The following is a 16,860-nucleotide window of genomic DNA, read 5'->3' as shown; positions in this document are numbered from 1 at the left end:
TTTTTTTTTTTTTCAACGTTTATTTATTTATTTTTTGGGACAGAGAGAGACAGAGCATGAACGGGGGAGGGGCAGAGACAGAGGGAGACACAGAATCGGAAACAGGCTCCAGGCTCTGAGCCATCAGCCCAGAGCCCGACGCGGGGCTTGAACTCACGGACCGCGAGATCGTGACCTGGCTGAAGTCGGACACTTAACCGACTGCGCTACCCAGGCGCCCCTAGTTATGTTTCTCTAACAGCTAGATCCTAAACTGGTGTGGGAAAGGGTAACCTTTTAGATCTAAGTGCACTGCACAGTGTCTGGATATAATAAGTGCTCAAGAAGTTATTGCATTAAAAAAACCCAACTTTCCAAACATACTTATCTTCATTTTCATCCAATTCTAACCTATAGGTGCCAGATACAATATCTGAATTTTTAAACAATATTTCCCCCACTTTTTTTCCTGGTCAATAGGCTCAACTTTATTCTGGGGATATTCTATGGATTAAGAATCTTCTGTAACCTTAGAGTTTCTACCCTTGCTGTGAAAGGGAGTGAGGTGGAAATACTACTACTGCTGATCATGCCAAGATATGAGGTTGTCTGTGTCCAACAGCAATGACTAGATAGGTAGAGGGAGTAGCCATATGGTGAATATTAAGATGAAGTTGAGTTCTTGGACAAAAATTATAGCACAATGGAGGACTAAATGGAAATTTTATGTTTATTTAAAGTTTATCGTGGCAACTTTGGGGCATATTATTTGTTTTGCTCTTTATTTTGAATTAGATCTTAGCAGAAGAAAGTGCAGAGCAGCAAATTTGGGTGAGAAGAATGCAGAGCAGAGCAATTTGTTGCTTAGAAAAAGCAAGAGCTACAAAGAATGGGGAGGTGATAATTTGCTTTGGACAGAATACCTTTGCTATGCTTTTTTTCCCATGAGAAAATGGTATTTCTTCTGTGCTGAACTTTCTGAGAATGAGGATATTTTTATGTCCCTAAGGCATAACTTATATCCCCAATGCCATTCTCTCTATATCTCTCATTACCCTCATTTAAATTATATCCTTTCTTTTCTTTTCTTTTTTTTAATGTTTGTTTATTTTTGAGAGAGAGAGAGACAGAATGTGAGCAGGGGAGGTGCAGAGAGAGAGAGGGTAGACATAGAATCCGAAGCAGGCGCCAGGCTCCGAGCTGTCAGCACAGAGCCTGATGCGGGGCTCAAACCCACAAATGGTGAGATCATGACCTGAGCCTGTCGGCCCAACCGACTGAGCCTCCCAGGCACCCCAAAATTATCTCCTTTCTTATGGAATATTCCTGATTAAGCAGAAACACTCACTGTCCTGCTTTGTGAGAGTTTGGTGAGGTATTTGCGAATGTCAAGGCAGAAATCATGCAGTGTTCTAGTTCCCAAGGCTATCGGATGTGAGCAGAACTGTTTTTATTGAAAGGTTTTTGTTTTGTTTTTTGGCCAGACGTCAATCAAGGAGATAGGTTTACTGCAACTATCTTTGCCTAGTGGGGAAGAAAACATAACTAATTGAGAAAGGAAACAACATCCCACCCTGCCTAGTTTTGGAGGGAACACCAAAGCTGTGTCTTTGAACCCCTTATCCTGAGAGTCATTTTAGGTTCACACTTAAAGCAGAAAGCTTATCAGAAGAAACTACCCTCCGTAGCATTTCAGTATTAAGTATTACTTAGAAAGTCCTTGTGAACAAATGTTCATTTAGACATTGGGAATGAGGTATCTGAAACAAGAAATCGACTGGCAGCCACCAGCTAGACATGAACTATGAGACATAAGATGTGCAGAAAAAGTTGTGTGGACCTGAAAAAATATTCCACTTGTGGTAGGTGGAATCCTAAGGAAGACTCCCCTAAGATTCCCATACCCTGCTTATTCAATGAAACATAAACATAGGTACTACAGGAAACAGACATTACACATGGAAATAAAGTCACTAATTGAATCAGCTGACCATAAAATGGGGAGATTATTCTGAGTTCTAGAATCACATCACAGAGACACTATCTGTAAAGTCCAAATGCTTGTGTGACACGCAAGTGTATATTCAATAATAATTCATTTTACTTATTTTTTTCTTGATCATTTTGAAAAACTTGAAGCTGTTGGTACATATTGCAATTCTCTTCCTTTGTTTCCTTGCATTTGTTCTGACTCTTGTCATTGTGGACATTTTTATTTTCTACTTTCTTCTCTCTCTTCTATGGTTTATACCTCTATTTCCTTAAAACTATGCTGACTAACTTACTTCTTGGTCTTTTCCCTTTTATCTCAAATACATTTCCTTGGTTTCATGCAATTCTATCTTTATTATCTCTTTTGGTTACATACATACTATGTATATTCACAGAATATTCACAGAAGCCAAGTTAAACTGATATGTCTTTAAGTTATCTTATTAAATCTAGACATGCTTCATCTGCTTGTTTTACATTTCCCCTTAGATTTTCCAGCAACATCATAAATTCAGCATGCCTCAGACCCCTTTCCCAGAGCAATCAGTTCTTTCTCTTTACTTTACAATATCTACAAATGGAGCTATCCCCCAAGAAAAATTGGATTCCTTTTGATGATTTTTGATACTTTAAGAGTTTTCCTCTATCCTGTTATTTTCATATTGGTGTAGTATCTACTTCCAGTACCTCTCTCATATATATTGCTGACTTTCAATTCGGATTATTCTCTTACCAAGATTGTTGCAGAGCTAACTCTACAGTTCTCTAACTCCCCTGTGTAATGATGTCTTTTATAACACATAGCTGCTTTTGTCACTCAGTCAAAACCTTTCAGGCCATACTGCACACAAATTCTCTCTTTCCCTATTTCACTCCACCAAAGATCATTTTAATCTTTCTTACCTCCAATTTCCTATGTAATCATCCAGGTAAACCATGTCTGTGGATTCTTGCCATCAGATTTTCCCTAACTGGATACTATCTACTAGGAGTGCCAACCTGGTATCATTAGCACCTGGCCATATTTTATCTTTTCCCCATGAATTTCCTTTTGATGCCAAAGTTAAAAGATGCTGTCTTGATTCATATATGTATGTATGTATGTGTGTGTGTGTGTGTGTGTGTGTATATATATATATATATATATATATATATATATATGCAAAATGCCATTTATCTTACTTTATATTGGACTGTCTTGTGTTTATGTCTCATGTTCTCCTGGCAAATTGTTACCTATGTTAGATAATGTAATGGTGTCTTATATTATCTTACTTTGCAGTCCCCACCACATTATTCCCAAAAAATATTTAATACATGCTTACCTATTTGTGGAGTTGAAAGAGGACTAGGTAGAAGAAAAAACTACCAAATTTACCTTAACAATAAATAATACATTTACATTTACCTTTCAAAAGTATTTTACTTTTCTCTCAATAAATGTGAATTGCCCCCTGTTGATTTACAAATTCCATAAAAATTTCAGAAGGACTGCAGGAGAAGTGACATAACTATTGATGTTTCCTGACTTCCTGCAAAGTAAAATAGTAAAAGGTTTATTATTCTGTCAATTATTTCCAAAGACTAGCCATTCTTTTCTTGAACTGGTTTATGTGTACTCTAACAATTCTAACACAACCTGACACTAAATGGAACTAAATGACAGAATAAACTAAAATTAGAAAAAGACAGAATGTTGTTGTTGACCTCTTCTATGAAACTGACTCACAAATAAGATGCCAAGAGCTAGGACTCACTTTCCGCTATATGATATTTACTTTGATTACCACTTTATCATTTTAGGGAGAAACTTTGTGTAACGTAATGTAGAAAGGTGTGACATAAAAGCAGTAGCATATAATCAGTGCAACTGAAAACACAAAATAACTTACCGTTTAGGTGGTCTTTTAAATGCCTTATTAGTTGATTATTCACCTTTCAATTTCAGTTGGTTTTCCTTAGTTTTGTAATATGTATCTTATTCAGGATTTATCAGACTATAAGGTTCTCAGGTATCACCCAAGGATCCTGTGAATATTCAGACTTCAATCCAATAGATTTGAGATTCTGGATTTTTTAATATGCTCTCAGTAATGCCAAAGCTTCTGATGTGAGGAATGAACTTCAAGCAGAAACTCAGCTGTTGAAAGAAACAAAGGTTAATCAACTTAAAAAGAAAAAGAAAAAAAAACCGTAAATCTATCTCTTGAGGCAAAATGAAATTGGGTAGAAGCTGAAGAGATGGATAGAAAATTAATGTGCCTCATATTTTAAGATCATGTAAAGTTTCTCTATTTTGGAAGAAAGTGCACTCTATGTTATGGAGTGATTCTTAACCCTCCGCATGCATTCTAATTGTGTGGTAAACTTTGAGAAAACAAAAACAAAAACAAAAACAAGGATGTGGACTTGTGTTCTGGCTATGATGAAGGAACAGGGACTAGATGCAACCTTTCTTTCTAAACAACTAGAAATTGGACAAAATATATGAAACAGTAGTTTTCAGTCATTGCACAATAAAGTACTATGTGCAGTGCTATGGCAGTACAGTTACAGTCTATGAACCCTGAGAAAAAGAAAGCAAATGAAAAGAGCCCCATGAATCTTCTGATACCTGTCAGAACATGCATTCTGATCTCTGAAGTACAGATGAATATCTCAAGTGATCTTTGTGGACTTGCTGAGTTGAGGACACAGAGATTGGTGTTCAAATCTAGGTGGATGGAAGTTGTGTGGATGAGTTTGTTTGTTTGTTTGTTTGTTTATTTATTTATTTTAGGGAGAGTGTAGGCTGGGCAGAGGGACAAAGGGAGAGAGAGAGAGAGGGAATCTTAAGCAAGATATATGCTCACCATGGAGGCTGACATGGGGCTCTATCCCATGACCCTGGGATCATGACCTGAGCCAAAATGAAGAGCTGGACACTCAACTGACTGAGCCACCCAGGCACCCTAGGTGAGTTATTGATATAAGAAAAACCTGCACACACACACACACACACAAAGCTTGAGGAATTTGCACTGGCGGAAAGAACGAATTATTGTTAGCAAGTGAGAGAAAATGTACAAGGGAGAAAATTAAATAAGCTCAAGCATATTATTCAAAGGTAAGCTAAAATTTACTAATACTACTAAATGATTGAAGGAAATAGAGGAAAGGGGGGCAGTATAAATTGGCTAAATCTTCAACTTCTATATAGGTTGAATAGATCACCATTAAAGAAATAGAGATAAAGTTGTCATGTAACTTTTATTTGTGCAATAGCTTCACAAAAGCATATGTGAATCTCTCTTACCAGAAACTGCCAAAAAAGGATAATAAAGGAATGTGCAATAAGTAAGTTGTCTCAGTTGAAGTTATATTTGTTTCAAATTGGACTTTCTTTTATTTACCTTAGAGCAGTGAATAGAATTTTATAATCTAACTGCTATAAGATGTTCTTTTTAAGTTAAGCATAATTTGCTGTATAAAATCAAAGTATAATATTAGAAATGCCTAGCCCTATAGGGCATTATATATAAAATTAGGATAATATACCTTCTTTATTTTTTCTTTCAATTTTTTATTTAAATTCCAGTTAGTTAACATACATTGTAATATTAGTTTCAGGTGTAGAATTTAGTGATTCATCACTTACATACAATACCAGTGCTCATCACAAACACCATCCTAAATACCCATCACCCGTTTAACCCAACCTCACACCCTCCTCCCCTCCAGCAATCCTGAGTTTTTTCTCTATAGTTAAGAGTCTGTTTTATGGGTTGTGTCTCTTTTTTCCCCCCAGTGTTCATGTTTTGTTACTTAAATTCCACAGGTGAATGGAATTTGTCTTTCTCTGCCTGACTTATTTTGCTTAGCATAAAACACTCTTAGCATTATACACATGTCATTGCAAATGACAAGATTTTATGATTTTTGATGGCTGAGTAATATTCCATTGTGTGTGTGTATGTATGTATGTGTGTGTGTATGTATATGTGTGTGTGTGTGTGTATATATACCGCAACTTCTTTTTTTTAATGTTTATTTTTGAGAGAGAGAGAGAGAGAGAATATGAGTACAAGCAGGAAAGGGGCAGAGAGAGAGGGAGACATAGAATTCAATGCAGGCTTCAGGGTCTGAGATGTTAGCACAGAGTTTGACACTGTGCTCAAACCCACAAACCACAAGATCATGATCTGAACTGAAGTCAGACGCTTAACTGACTGAGCCACCCAGATGCCCCAGTATACCACAACTTCTTTATCAATGGACATTTTGGCTTTTTCCATAATTTGGCTATTGTCGATGATGCTGCTCTAAACATCAGGGTGCATAAGTCCCTTCATATCAGTATTTTTGTGTCCTTTGAGCAAATACCTAGTAGTGAAACTGCTGGATCTTAGGGTAGTTCTATTTTTAATTTTTTGAGGAATCTCCATACTGTTTTCCAGAGTGGCTACACCAGTTTGCATTCCCAACAATGTTATAAGAGGGTTCCCCTTTCTCCACATCCTTGCCAATATCTGTTGTTTCCTGTGTTTTTAATTTCAGCCATATACCTTCTGTATATAAAGGGATATAATGATAGAGTAGTACAGTTGAGATTTTATGTTCTACTAAAGTTATGAAGACATTCCCATTTTTTAAATTTTATCATTCAAGTGTCCATAGAATAGATTCTACCACTCTCTTTTTCTTATGTCTTTCATATATTTTATTGAATATTTCTTATGTCTTTTATATATTTTATTGAATTTTTTCTCACTGATGTGTTACTATCAGCAACCAAAATAAAAGTAGATTGAAAGTCCACTGTGTGATCCAACATCTAAAACGTAGGTTGTATATAAAAAATATTGAATGAATATATATTGCAACTTATATCACTTTAGATTTACATCCTACTTACAGTGATGTTATATAATATGTAAACATTCTCTGACCTTTTTCCACTAAAAAGAAATAAAGAATATTTCCACTAAAAGGAAATATGTTGCTAATCAGCAGGGTGACAAATAACCACTCATCTCTCCAAAGTTTTATAAAATAAGTGTTAATATTTCCTATGTTCAAAGGGGGAGAAAAAGATAAGAAAGGAGAGCTTTTTGTATATTTTTCCTATAAAATTTTGTTTTTAACTTTTGATTACACAGTGAAAAATGCATTCAATTTCAGTTTTTTTTAATCTAGTGTACAAAAGTCTATTTTATTATCACAATTTTATACTTTTATGACTTGATGACTATAACATTTAATTTGCATTCCCCTAATGACTAGGTGATAATGAGCATTGTTTCATGTAACTGTTGATCTTTTGTATATCTTCTATGGAGAAAGAAGGTGTTTCTTTCAGGTATTTTGTTCATTTTTTAATTGGGTTATTTATCTTTGGTTTTGTTTGTTCTTCGCTTTTTTGTTTGTGTTTTTTTGGCTATTGAGTGGTATGTTTTGGATATTAATCCCATATCTTATATATATAGTTTACAATATATTTCCCATTCCATAGGTTGTCTTTTTACTTTGTTGATGGTTTCTTTTGCTATGCAGAGGCCTTTTAGTTTAATGTGGTGTCATTTGTTTATTTTTTATTTTGCCTCTGAAGCTTTAGGTGTGATTTTCAAAATAATCATTACCAAGAACCATATCAAAGAGCTTTGTTCCCAGGCGCCTGGGTGGCTCCGTAGGTTGAGCGTCCGACTTCCGCTCAGGTCGTGATCTCACAGTTCATGAGCCAGAGCCCCATGTAGGGCTCTGTGCTGATGGCTCAGAGCCTAGAGCCTGGTTCAGATTCTGTCTTGCTCTCTCTCTGTCCCTCCCCTGCTCATGCTCTGTCTCTCTCTGTCTCAAAAATAAATAAAACATTAAAAAACATTAAAAAAAAAGCTTTGTTCCTATGTTTTCTTCTAGGAGTTTCATGGTTTCAGGTCTTACATTTAAGTTTTTAATCCACTTCAAATTAATTTTTGTGAGTAAGATAGTCATCCTGTTCTATTTTTTTATACATGAATATGCAGTTATCCTAAGACCATTTATTGAAGAGACTGTCTTTTATCCATTGAGTATTCTTGACTTCCTTATCAAATATTTTTTGACTCTATGCATGGGTTTATTTCTGGGCTCTCAGTTCTGTTTCATTGGCCTAGTTGTTTGTTTTTATGTCATTACCATACTGCCTTAATGACTGTAGTGTTATAGTATAGCTTGAAATCAGGAAATGTGGTACCTCCTGCTTTATTGTTCTTTTTCAGTATTTCTTTGGTTATTTGGGGTCTTATGTGGTTTTATATAAATTTTAGGTATATTTTTTTCTATTTCTGGAAAATGCCATTGGAATCTTGATAGGGATTACATTGAATCTGTGAGTGGCTTTTTGTAGTATTGACATTTTTTTTTAATTTTTTTTTCAACGTTTATTTATTTTTGGGACAGAGAGAGACAGAGCATGAACGGGGGAAGGGCAGAGAGAGAGGGAGACACAGAATCGGAAACAGGCTCCAGGCTCTGAGCCATCAGCCCAGAGCCCGACGCGGGGCTCGAACTCACGGACCGCAAGATCGTGACCTGGCTGAAGTCGGACGCTTAACCGACTGCGCCACCCAGGCGCCCCTGTAGTATTGACATTTTAACAATAACAGCGAGCTATCACCTCATACCTGTTAGAATGGCCATAATCAAAAAGAAAAGAGCAAAGGTTAATGTGGATATGGAGAAAAGGGAACTCTTGTGCTGCATAAATGTAAAAAAATAGCCACTATGGAAAATAGTATATAAATCCTCAGAGACTTAAAAATAGAACTACCATACAATTCAGCAATTCTACTTCCAAAGGTAATGAAAACACTAATTTGAAAATATTTCTGCACTGCTTGTTCATAGCAGAACTGTTTACAATAGCCAAGACACGGAAACAACCTACTTACCCATCAATGAATACATAGATAAAGAAGTTGTGGTATATATAATGGAACATTGTTTAGCCATTAAAAATGAGGAAATCCTACCATTTGCAACAACATGGAAGGACCTTGAAAAAATTATGCTAAATGTCAGAAAAAGACAAATATTGTATGATCTCACTTATATGTGAAATCTAAAAACAAAAACAAACTGAACTTAATAGAAAAAGAGATCAGACCTGTGGTTACCAGAGAAGGAGGGTGGAGGAGGGTTGTTGGAGGAAGTGAACAAAAGGTTCAAACTTTTAAATTAAGTACTAGAGATGAAATATACAGCATGATGATTTTAGCTAACACTACTGAATGACATATAGGAAAGTTAGGAGAGCAAATCCTGAGTTTTTCATATAGGCAGATGGATATTAGCTGAAACTATTGTGGTAATCATTTCATGATAAATGTAAATCTAACATACTGTACTCCATACACTAACACAGTGATATATGTCAATTATTTTTCCATAAAACTAAAAAAAAATAAAATTTAAAAACAACCCAATCCATTTTCAGAAATTCAACTCAAGTGCCATTCCATTCCCATTGAAGGATGTAAGTTGTCATAGTACTGCTCTGTTCTTCCATATGTCATATTTGATTTCATTTCTATTTTCTATTTCCCTGACCGCTTTGATCAGTCCGGTGCTTGTTACAGGTGAATAGCCCTGACATTTAAAGCAGAAGAGCTTAAATACATGAAGTTGGCATTCAGAATCACATTTTCCAGTTGGAAATTCCAAACTCAACATCTTTTAAAGCGTTAAATCATTTATTTAGAAAATCATAACAGAGAGCAACATTTACTTCTTTGAATCTCATCCTGTTTTCTGAAAGTATAAACTATCTAATACAATCGAAGTATTTTATTTAGAGAATTATTTAAATACAGACTTATTGTGGTTCAATACAATAATATTCATTCTCAGTTATGTTAATTCAATGCTGGGAAAGACATTTCTCTTTTTTCAAGTCAATATAAAATTACAACCATATGTATGTTTTAGGTTAATTTATTTCTTTAGGAGTATGCACATTCTGAATATCCATTCAATACTCAAAGAAATTTCTATTCTTGCACTTGATTATAATAGATAATATCACTTGATTTTATATGCAATAGTAAATGCTCTTACATTTGCTATTTAAAATTGATGAAAGGATCTAATTTTTGAGAAAGTATTATATTAGGTTCAATAGCAAAATGAATTGCTTTAATTTGCTAAAGATACTTAGTTTATTAAGTAATCTATAATTAATCATATCCATCCTTTGTTGAGAAAATATCAATCAATTGTAATGGAGAGAAAAGAATTAAAGTTTTTCTTCCATCTATCTCATATTTCTTCCTACACTGTATAAATGTAAAAGATCTGTCTGATGGCATACAGAATAAAAGTAAAATGTGTGGCTATATTTATTTAGAATTACTGAATGCATTTTAGTATATAACCCAACTAAATCGTGAAAATGCATTTTTTAGAATTGTTGAATGTATTCAAATAAAAATGCATTCAAAATCAAAACATGAATTATTTTCTAAATTACACATGCCATCTTTAACCTTTACTGAACAGAATACTTTTCACAGCAGTGACATGTAATTTTAAAGATAGTATATTTCTTTCTGCCCTACTAGTAATATATTAATATTTTCAAAAATTTGAAGCGGTACTTATATTATTAATTCAGATCCTTTATAGTAAATTAGGTTCTAAACTTCAGAATTTATTTTAATTAAAATTTTAGGATGTAAATATAATTAATAGTTTGTTATAATCAGTAATAGGTAATATTACCCAAATCCTACTCCTTTGCCTAAGGAGACCTGAGGAAGTAGAAAACCCAGATCGCTATTATTATGATGTGTCTCTCTGAAGGCAGGTTTCTTATTGCTCAGAGCACTGGTTGTCAAGGTGAAGTCCCTAGGCCAGCAGTATCAACTCACCTGGGAACTAGTTAGAAATGCAAATTCTTGGGCTCCAAGTGATTATGATGCATGCTAAATTATGGGAACCACTAGCCTAGAGTATTTCAGCAATTTTTTTCCTCCTCTTTGTAATCAGACCCAGATATAGCTGTAAAAATCTCCCTATAACACTTCTACAAAAACCGTATCTTACTTCTCACAATCATGGTGTGTCCTTCATAAGAAACAAAGAGAAACAAAACTTATTGGCCTCAAAAATTAATCTGTTACATTTAAAATATACAATGGTTCTTATTTTGTTTTCTCATACCTCAGAACACTAGTAAATATTGATGCCATGTGACTGTTGTAGTGAAAATAACTTGTTTTTTCTTATTTATACCAGGGTTCAAAGATTGACACAAACATTAACCGGCAGGTCTGATCTTAAAGCTCTCTTAATAGTAATTCTCAAAACTATAGAAAGGAAGTAACAATATTTAGGAATTTTTGTGCAGGTTAAATAAAGATGGATTAAATGAATATGTTAAATGAAATATTCCTTATAAAGTGCTGGCAACAATGTAGGTACTTAACATCTACATTTCCTTTCTTACGTTTTCTTATTACTATATTTTTGCAAATAATTTCTCAATGGTTCTCTTTCAAACAATGCCTCAAAGTGATTCTCACATGAAAGTTTCAAAATATTTCTAAAAAGCAGTTTTACTCTACTAGCTCTGATAACTACAAAAGCACGTCCTCTGTCTGTTACCTCCCTCTGAATGTGTAACACTTCCTAAAATGTTCCTTTTTCATCCAATTATATGTGTCATGTGTAACAATCTGTCTATTCTATTTTTTTCCAATGGAAGTATCAAGAAATTGAAAGTGGAAATCATCATTAGCTTTTGTCCTTGATCGTACATTACCTAGTTAAAAGCTTTGCAGATATCTTGTGCTTATTTATAGTAGTACACCTAGCCTCATCTTAAAACAGCCTCTTTACCTTTGAAAAGAAATAGGCATTTTTATAATTATCCTTCATTTAGTTTTGCATAAGTACAGTCTCCAAATGCTAGTAAATTTCACTTTTTGAATTTTAAATATCAACCGTTTCACTCTGTTATCACAAAGATCTAACTTATTTTTCTCATATTGATTTAAATTCTAGTAACTCAAGAAATCATTTTACCATTGTACACTTTTATTTTTCAATTTCTACTAAACCAAAAAAGTTGCCACTGAAACTTATTTAGTGACTGTCATACATAGTGGAAGACATTCCACTATTCCACAGTTTTCTGATGTTATAATTTATTTTATATGTCCAGTGATTGTATAATCTAACTTTTCTTTTTCTCCTTAGTTCTAACTCTTTACATTATGTGCCATTGGCCTTAACACTAGAACAGTTTTGTGTTTCATATTTTCTAATACTGTTTATTTTATTTCCTTCAGGACCATTTTTATGGCCTAGGCTTACTCATTACTTCAGTCATCCCCTATATATATTAAAGCAGAAACATATTAAATAAGTATGGAGAACACTAGAGAAGGTATGACTTGGTTTTCTTGAATTTCCTGGTCAAGAATGTAATATGATATCTAAAATTTTGATGAAAATATTCCTATAAAAGGAATTCTTGAACCATGTTAATTCTGTTATTAATACTTCTGTTTTCTAAAATTATTCTCTATATAATCATGAACAGCTACATTTAAATCCTAACCCTATGACTTGTTAAGTATATGACCTTGGTTAATTTATTCAAGCTCTCCCTCCCTCTATAAAATGTGGGTGATAATAAAAGAATCTACACTCTAAGAGTGTTTTGAAAATTAAATGTGTCAATAAATATATAGTCCAGGGAACACAGTTATTGGTACTAATATAGTCACCCTTGTGATAATTATGAAGCATGAATTAAAAAACAAACAAACATTGGACTTTCTATTAAGAATAAGAAAGGTAAAAATACATTAGTTCTAGAATTTACACCTTATTTGGAAAATATACCAGATACATAAGGGAACCAAGCCTTTTAGGTGTCTTATGCTAATTTACACAGTCAGAAGACATAAAAATTACCATTGGAATGTAATGCATGTGTATATTTTAGTTATACTGGAGATAAAAACCCAAAACTTAATAGTCTTTTGTTAACATCCTGACATTGCCACTGATCAGATGGCAAAAATATAACAACACACAAGATTTAGTCTTCTTATTGTAAGAAGAAAGAAAGAGTAACTATTTTTTAGAGTTATTTTGATATTTAAATGTTTTCTGTGTAAAGTACTGAGCATTCCAGGGTACTGGGAACATTCTTTGTAGGTAATTTTATTACTTATAATTCTAATATCCAAAGAACACACAACTAGGATTTTATTTTGTAGAATAACAGATGCAGTTCCCATTAATGATTCTGAAGCATAGGGATTTGAAGAAATATATGAACAAATCAACTATTTCCAGATATGTTGAATCTGGATATATTACCATGATTTGAACTGGTCATAAACCAGTTCAAAGAAAAACTGGTTATGAAACTGGTAATAAACCAGTTCAAAGGAAAACAAAACAAAAAACCATTGCTGTTAGATACTCTCATAATACATACATTTTCTTAAAGCTAAACCTTAAATTATTAAATTAAAGCTAAACCTTAAATAATTTACTACAATATTGAAATTAAAATATTATTTTAAATTCTATAGTTATATTTACAGATAACAAATATTATATTCAAATACTGATGCAGGTCTGTTATGTTCTCAAATATAACTTATTTAATAGTTAAGTATATATGAAAAATAATCAGTAAATTACTTGTTATAATAGCATGTTGGTTTGTTGAACATATATGTGAACTGCCATAAGCTAAAATATTTTTTCATTTATTACTTCTCTCTGATTTATCATAAAACACATTTAAAAACTCTAAACAATTCCCCAAGATCCAGACATTTTTATTTTAAGTGATGACCCCTTGATATTTTAGCTTCTTTTTATTAAAAAAAAAAAAAAAAAGATGTGAACAGATAATGCTAGAGATTTTCTTCAAGTGCTTAAAACAAGAACGGGATAAATTTATAGGGTACGGAACAGCTAATCTCTCTAGAGAAGGGATTAAAATTCATTTTACCCTAATTTTTTCTGATTATTTACTTTATAAATATTCATAGTCAATTGCTCTCTTAAATCAGTTTAATTATGTATTTCACAGTCTTTCAGAATATTCCTGAATGAATTTCTAATACTACCTGTCAAATTGTAGGTTTCCCTTCTTCCATTATGTTAGAAAAAGTATTTAAAACATTCAACCCAAATTGCTCAATAAATATTAATTTCCCATCCCACTAATGTTCCAATCCATTCTCTTTTAGGTTATCTCTGTCTCTTCCTGGTTGTTGCAATCCAAAATAGAAATACCATCCAAAATAGAAGTAATGGAATCTGATATATCTAATAATTCTATAAGTGATTGATAACTGTGTAAGTGTAGAAAGATTTATCAGTTATTACTAAAATGCAATATTGTTTTTTTTTAACTTTATGTTTATTTATTTTGAGAAAGATATAGAGAGCAAGCAGGGGAGTAGCAGAGAGAGAGGGTAAGAGCATTCCGAGCTGGCTCCATGCTGTCTGCACAGAGCTAGACCCAGGGCTCAAACTCACAGATGGTGAGATCGTGACCTGAGCCAAAAAGGAGTCAGAGACTTAACCAACTGAACCACCCTGGTGCTCCTAAAATGCAATATTGTTTAATGTTCAAAAATAATTTCAAAGATTTTAAAGAAGCTGTTTTTGAAATGTCTCAGCCATAGTTGCTTTAATAATGTAGGTTCTTGAAAAATGCCTCCTCCGAATACGTTCTCTTTAGTCAGAAAATTCAGAAAAAACCTTGGTCTGTAAGTACACAGCTCCAAGCCAATGAAAAGCTCCCAGTGAAAGGAAGTGAAACTGATTTGCGTCTCACAGAATCCTTGAATGAGATGCTTCTGTGTAAGGTGCAAGCTGCACAATCATGGAGGCCTTGATCTCAGCCAAATCCAAACTCTTTGTGACCTTTTGACTCACTGGGGACTTACTAAGCATTGCAGGAGAACATTTTCTGAATGAATCTTAGGCAGAAACTGGGTGAATAGGACAGGAAACACTTTGTAGTAAGAGACTTGTCATGTTCTAACAAGTATAACATATTCTTCATAAAGAATTTTAAACAATGAAGAGTTTTAATTTTTAAAATTGTAGTTATAGTTTGAAATAAAGGAAGCCATGGGCATCTGGGTGGCTCAGTCAGTTGAGGGTCCAACTTTGGCTCAGGTCATGATCTCACAGTTTGTGAGTTCAAGCCCCACATCGGGCTCTGTGCTGACAACTCAGAGGATGGAGCCTGCTTCGGATTCTGTGTCTATTTCTCTCTCTGCCCCTCCCCGGCATATGCTCTGTCTCTCTTTGTCTCATAAATAAAATAAACATTAAAAACAAATTTAAGAAATAAAGGAAGCCAGCAGTAAAATTAACAAAATGGGGAGGCAGGTGAATGAGAAAAAACCTAAAACAAAAGTATTTTGAGAAATGTTTTGCCTGTCATGTTTAAATTTTAGCACGTTTAAATTCATTGTATGTTTAATTATAATACAATTTATATGTACATACTTAACATTTCCAGTATGGTGCAGGATTTGTCATTGTGTTGCTATTGTTTTTAAACTGCCAACCTAAACTTTTATTTTATAGCAAGAAATAAAATTTTTTCAACAGACTTATGACCATTTAAATAATTAAAATGTCATTCATATTTCCAGAAACTGACCAAAACATCTGGTGGCAGAATGTAAATATTTTTCCATAGATAGTTTGACTTGTACTCAATTAAATCATTTGGGTGCCTTACTGAGAAGTTCTGATACTTTAATGCCTACCCTGTACCCCCGTGTAGATAAATGAAACCACCACAAATTATATGTACTTTTTTTTAGAATTTTACTTTGATGGACCTTCTGGAATCATGCCTATTCTTCTCTTGTTTTCTTTCCCCTTCTCATCTCTCATTCCTTCTCTTCTGCTCTCTTTTCCTTCACCTGTCTTCTTCCTCACACACTCACTCTCTTCTTTTCCATAATCTTAATTATTCTAATTTCTGGAACATTCTATTAATTTTTTAAAAAAATTCTTTAATTTACAACACCTATTTCTTGAAAACAGCTTATAAATAGTGCAACTTGTTATAAGCTTCTTGCAATTACTTAATGTTCTGAATGCCTTATTTCAACTCTGAGTACATTCATTATTTTGTGTTTTCCCCTCTTTGTTTTTAAAGTCTTCTTCTGATCCTGCCTTTAATTCACTTTCTTCTCTGTTATTTTGTTTGTTTGATCTATGCCTTTTATTATGGAGATTTTCTTCAAGTATCCGATGATTTTGATGTTATTATATATGAGTTATGTACTATAAAACATACTGAAGACTCTTGGTAATTAGTGGTGATAAACCACTAGTGAACTTCATTCACTCTGACCTAAGTTAATTAAATCCCTTCCTTGGTAGACTAGTCAGTAAGAATAACTGTAGTCCTTTTCCCTTGAGCTAGCAGTTGTGTTTGTTTGATTTATTTAAAGTAGACTTTGTTTTTTTTTTTTAAGAGTTTTAGGTTGACAGCAAAATTGAGCAGAAAATATACCAATTTCCCATTATACCTTCTCCAACACTTTCATGGCCCCCCCCATTGTCAATATCCCCTACAGGGCGGTATGTTTGTTATAGTTGATCAACCTACAGGGTTCATTCTTGCTTTTGTACATTCTACAGGTTTGAACAAGTGTATGATGACATGTATCTACCAATAAAGTATCATACGGAGTAGTTTCACTGCCCTAAAAATCTTTCATGCTCCATCTCTTCGTCCCTTCTTCCTCCAAACCCCGGAAAAGACTGATTTCTTTTTTTACTGAACTATGATTGGCATGAAATATTCTATTAGTCACAGATATGCATCATAGTGATTCCATATTTTTATACATTATGAAATAATCCTTA

Source organism: Prionailurus bengalensis, chromosome A1, assembly GCF_016509475.1.
Source record: "Prionailurus bengalensis isolate Pbe53 chromosome A1, Fcat_Pben_1.1_paternal_pri, whole genome shotgun sequence".
Taxonomy (NCBI): domain Eukaryota; kingdom Metazoa; phylum Chordata; class Mammalia; order Carnivora; family Felidae; genus Prionailurus; species Prionailurus bengalensis.
Note: the sequence above shows the minus strand (reverse complement) of the source record.